The sequence below is a fragment of the Triticum aestivum genome, chromosome 6D, assembly GCF_018294505.1.
Source record: "Triticum aestivum cultivar Chinese Spring chromosome 6D, IWGSC CS RefSeq v2.1, whole genome shotgun sequence".
In the NCBI taxonomy this organism is placed as follows: Eukaryota; Viridiplantae; Streptophyta; class Magnoliopsida; order Poales; family Poaceae; genus Triticum; species Triticum aestivum.
Window position 1 is genome coordinate 125,813,059 of NC_057811.1, and position 6,000 is coordinate 125,819,058.

Genomic DNA, 6,000 nt, shown 5'->3' on the forward strand with positions numbered 1-6,000 from the left:
AAAAATATAGCTCCAAGTAAAGTTACCGATGAACGAAGACGAAAGAGGGGATGCCATCCGGGGCATCCCCAGGCTTAGGCTTTTGGTTGTCCTTGAATATTACCTTGGGGTGCCTTGGGCATCCCCAAGCTTAGGCTCTTTCCACTCCTTATTCCATAGTCCATCGAATCTTTACCCAAAACTTGAAAACTTCACAACACAAAACTTAACAGAAGATCTCGTGAGCTCCGTTAGCGAAAGAAAACAAAAAACACTTCAAGGTACTGTAATGAACTCATTCTTTATTTGTATTGGTGTTAAATCTACTGTATTCCAACTTATCTATGGTTTATGAACTATTTTACTAGCCATAGATTCATCAAAATAAGCAAACAACACACGAAAAACAGAATCTGTCAAAAACAGAACAGTCTGTAGTAATCTGTATCTAACGCAAACTTCTGTAACTCAGAAAATCTACCAAAATAGGAAGACCTAGAAAATTTGTTTATTGATATACTGCAATTGGAATCAGTATTTTATCACGTTCTGGTGATTTTTAACAATTGTTTTCGTGAGCAGAAAGTTTCTGACTTTTTCAGCAAGATCAAATAACTATCATCCAAGAAGATCCTATAGGTTTTACTTGGCACAAACACTAATTAAAACATAAAACCACATCTAAACAGAAGCTAGATGGATTATTTATTACTAAACATAACCAAAAAGCAAGAAACTAAAATAAAATTGGGTTGCCTCCCAACAAGCGCTAACGTTTAACGCCCCTAGCTAGGCATGATGGTTTCAATGATGCTCACATAAGAGATAAGAATTGAAACATAAAGAGAGAATCATGAAGAATATGACTAGCACATTTAAGTCTAACCCACTTCCTATTCATAGGGATTTTATGAGCAAACAACTTATGGGAACAATAATCAACTTGCATAGGAAGGCAAAACAAGCAAACCTTCAAGATTTTCAACACATAGAGAGGAAACTTGATATTGTTGCAATATGTAGAAGCATATGATCCTCTCTCATAATAATTTTCAGTAGCATCATGAATAAATCATTCTTTTCATGATCTACTTGCATAGAAATTTTACTACTCTCCACATAAGCAAATTTATTCTCATCAATAGTAGTGGGAGCAAACTCAACAAAATGACTATCATGTGATTGAAAATTAAGATCGAGATGACAAGTTTCATGGTTATCATTATTCTTTATAGCATACATGTCATCACAATAATCATCATAAATAGGAGGCATGCTTTCATCATAATAAATTTGCTCATCAAAACTTGGGGGACTAAACATATCATCTTCATCAAACATAGCATCCCCAAGCTTGTAGCTTTGCATATCATTAGCATCATGGGTATTCAAAGAATTCATACTAACAACATTGCAATCATGCTCATTGTTCACATATTTTATGCCAAGTATTCTATGTAATTCTTCTTCTAGCATTTGAGCACAATTTTCCTTCCCATCATTTTCACGAAATATATTAAAAAGATGAAGCGTATGAGGCAAACTCAATTCCATTTTTTGTAATTTTCTTTTATAAACTAAACTAGTGATAAAACAAGAAACTAAAAGATTCGATTGCAAGATCTAAAGATATACCTTCAAGCACTCACCTACCCGGCAACTGCGCCAGAAAAGAGCTTGATGTCTACTACGCAACCTTCTCCTTGTAGACGTTGTTGGGCCTCCAAGTGCAGAGGTTTGTAGGACAGTAGCAAATTTCCCTCAAGTGGATGACCTAAGGTTTATCAATCCGTGGGAGGTGCAGGATGAGGATGGTCTCTCTCAAGCAACCCGGCAATCAAATAACAAAGAGTCTCTTGTGACCCCAACACACCCAATACAATGGTAAATTGTATATGTGCACTAGTTCGGCGAAGAGATGGTGATAAAAGTGCAATATGGATGATAGATATAGGTTTTTGTAATCTGAAAATATAAAAACAGCAAGGTAACAAGTGGTAAAAGTGAGTGTAAACGGTACTGCAATGCTAGGAAACAAGGCCTAGGGTTCATACTTTCACTAGTGCAAGTTCTCTCAACAATAATAACATAATTGGATCATATAACTATCCCTCAACATGCAACAAAGAGTCACTCCAAAGTCACTAATAGCGGAGAACAAACGAAGAGATTATGGTAGGGTACGAAACCACCTCAAAGTTATCCTTTCTGATCGATCTATTCAAGAGTCCGTAGTAAAATGACACGAAGCTATTCTTTCCGTTCGATCTATCATAGAGTTCGTACTAGAATAACAACTTAAGACACAAATCAACCAAAACCCTAATGTCACCTAGATACTCCAATGTCACCTCAAGTATCCGTGGGTATGATTATACGATATGCATCACACAATCTCAGATTCATCTATTCAAACCAACACAAAGTACTTCAAAGAGTGCCCCAAAGTTTCAGCCGGAGAGTCAAGACGAAAACGTGTGCCAACCCCTATGCATAGATTCCCAAGGTCACGGAACCCGCAAGTTGATCACCAAAACATACATCAAGTGGATCACGTGATATCCCATTGTCACCACAGATAAGCACATGTAAGACATACATCAAGTGTTCTCAAATCCTTAAAGACTCAATCCGATAAGATAACTTCAAAGGGAAAACTCAATCCATTACAAGAGAGTAGAGGGGGAGAAACATTATAAGATCCAACTATAATAGCAAAGCTCGCGATACATCAATATCGTATCACCTCAAGAACATGAGAGAGAGAGAGAGAGATTAAACACATAGATACTGGTACATACCCTCAGCCCCGAGGGTGAACTACTCCCTCCTCGTCATGGAGAGCGTCGAGATGATGAAGATGGCCACCGGTGAGGGATCCCCCCTCCGGCAAGGTCCCGGAACAGGGCCCCGATTGGTTTTTGGTGGCTACAGAGGCTTGCGGCGGCGGAACTCCCGATCCATTATGTTCCAAAAATCACGCTCCTGAAGGTTTCATTCCATTTGGACTCCGTTCGATATTCCTTTTCTGCGAAACACTGAAACAAGGGAAAAACATAAACATGCACTGGGCTCTGGGTTAATAGGTTAGTCCCAAAAATAATATAAAAGTGCATAGTAAAGCCCATTAAACATCCAAGATGGATAATATAATAGCATGAATACTTCATAAATTATAGATACGTTGGAGACGTATCAGGAGCATGCGCGTAGTGCTTGGTTTTTGACGACTTGTAGATTTTTGCAATAAGTATGTGAGTTCTTTATGACTAATATTGAGTCCATGGATTATATGCACTCTCACCTTTCCATCATTGCTAGCCTCTTCGGTGCCGTGCATTGCCCTTTCTCACCTTGAGAGTTGGTGCAAACTTCGCCGGTGCATCCAAACCCCGTGATATGATACGCTCTATCACACATAAACCTCCTTATATCTTCCTCAAAACAGCAACCATACCTACCTATTATGGCATTTCCATAGCCATTCCGAGATATATTGCCATGCAACTTTCCACCGTTCCATTTATTATGACGCTCTTTATCATTGTCATATTGCCTTGCATGATCATGTAGTTGACATCGTATTTGTGGCAAAGCCACCATGCATATTATTTCATACATGTCACTCTTGATTCATTGCCCATCCCGGTACACCGCCGGAGGCATTCATATAGAGTCATATTTTGTTCTAGTTTCGAGTTGTAATCATTGAGTTGTAAATAAATAGAAGTGTGATGATCATCATTAATAGAGCATTGTCCCAAAAAAAAGAGAAAGGCCAAAAAAAAGAATGACCCAAAAAAAGAAAAGAAAAAGAAAAAAGGAAATAAAAAGGGACAATGCTACTATCCTTTTTCCACACTTGTGCTTCAAAGTAGCACCATGATCTTTATGATAGAGAGTCTCTTGTTTTATCACTTTCATATACTAGTGGGAATTTTTCATTATAGAACTTGGCTTGTATATTCCAACAATGGGCTTCCTCAAATGCCCTAGGTCTTCGTGAGCAAGCAAGTTGGATGCACACCCACTTAGTTTCTTTTGTTGAGATTTCATACATTTATAGCTCTAGTGCATCCGTTGCATGGCAATCCCTACTCCTTGCATTGACATCAATTGATGGGCACCTCCCTAGCCCGTTGATTAGCCACGTCAATGTGAGACTTTCTCCTTTTTTGTCTTTTCTACATAACCCCCATCATTATATTCTATTCCACCCATAGTGTTGTATCCATAGCTCACACTCATGTATTGCGTGAAAGTTGAAAAAGTTTGAGATTACTAAAGTATGAAACAATTGCTTGGCTTGTCATCGGGGTTGTGCATGATGATAGCATTCTTGTGTGATGAAAATGGAGCATGACCAAACTATATGATTTTGTAATGATGAACTTTCTTTGGCCATGTTATTTTGAGAAGACATGATTGCTTAGTTAGTATGCTTGAAGTATTATTATTTTTATGTCAATATTAAAATTTTATCTTGAATATTTCAGATCTGAACATTCATGCCACAATAAAGAGAATTACTTAAAAAATTATGTTAGGTAGCATTCCACATCAAAAATTCTCTTTTTATCATTTCCTACTCGAGGACGAGCAGGAATTAAGCTTGGGGATGCTTGATACGTCTCCAACGTATCTATAATTTTTGATTGTTCCATGCTATTATATTATCTGTTTTGGATGTTTAATGGGCTTTATTATACACTTTTATATTATTTTTGGGACTAACCTATTAACCCAAGGCCCAGTGCAAATTGTTTTTTTTGCCTATTTCAGTGTTTCGCAGAAAAGGAATATCAAACGGAATGAAACCTTCGGGAGAGTGATTTTTGGAACAAACGTGATCCAGAGAAATTGGAGTGGACATCAAGAAACAGTCGAGGAGGCCACGAGGCAGGGAGGCGCGCCCCCACCCTCGTGGGCCCCTCGCAGCTCCATCGACCTACTTCTTCCTCCTATATATAGCCATATACCCCGAAACCAACCAGGAGTACCACGAAACCCTATTTCCACCACTGAAACCTTCTGTACCCGTGAGATCCCATCTTGGGAACTTTTTTGGCGCTCCGCCGGAGGGGGAATCGATCACGGAGGGCTTCTACATCAACACCATAGCCTCTCCGATGATGTGTGAGTAGTTTACCTCAGACCTTCGGGTCCATAGTTATTAGCTAGATGGCTTCTTCTGTGACGCCCCCGATTCAATCGTACACTAATCATGCACGCAAACGTGTATGATCAAGATCAGGGACTCACAGGAAGATATCACAACACAACTCTAAAAACATAAATAAGTCATACAAGCATCATAATACAAGCCAGGGGCCTCGAGGGCTCGAATACAAGTGCTCGATCATAGACGAGTCAGCGGAAGCAACAATATCTGAGTACAGACATAAGTTAAACAAGTTTGCCTTAAGAAGGCTAGCACAAACTGGGATACAGATCGAAAGAGGCGCAGGCCTCCTGCCTGGGATCCTCCTAACTACTCCTGGACGTCGTCAGCGGGCTGCACGTAGTAGTAGGCACCTCCGGTGTAGTAGGAGTCGTCATCGACGGTGGCGTCTGGCTCCTGGGCTCCGGCATCTGGTTGCGACAACCAGGTAGAAGGGAAAGGGGGAAAAGAGGGAGAAAAGCAACCGTGAGTACTCATCCAAAGTACTCGCAAGCAAGGAGCTACACTACATATGCATGGGTATATGTGTAAAGGGCCATATCGGTGGACTGAACTGCAGAATGCCAGAATAAGAGGGGGATAGCTAGTCCTATCGAAGACTACACTTCTGGCAGCCTCCGTCTTGCAGCATGTAGAAGAGAGTAGATTGAAGTCCTTCAAGTAGCATCGCATAGCAAAATCCTACCCGGTGATCCCCTCCTCGTCGCCCTGTGAGAGAGTGATCCCCGGGTTATATCTGGCACTTGGAAGGGTGTGCTTTATTAAGTATCCAGTTCTAGTTGTCATAAGGTCAAGGTACAACTCCAAGTCGTCCTGTTACCAAAGATCACGGCTATTCG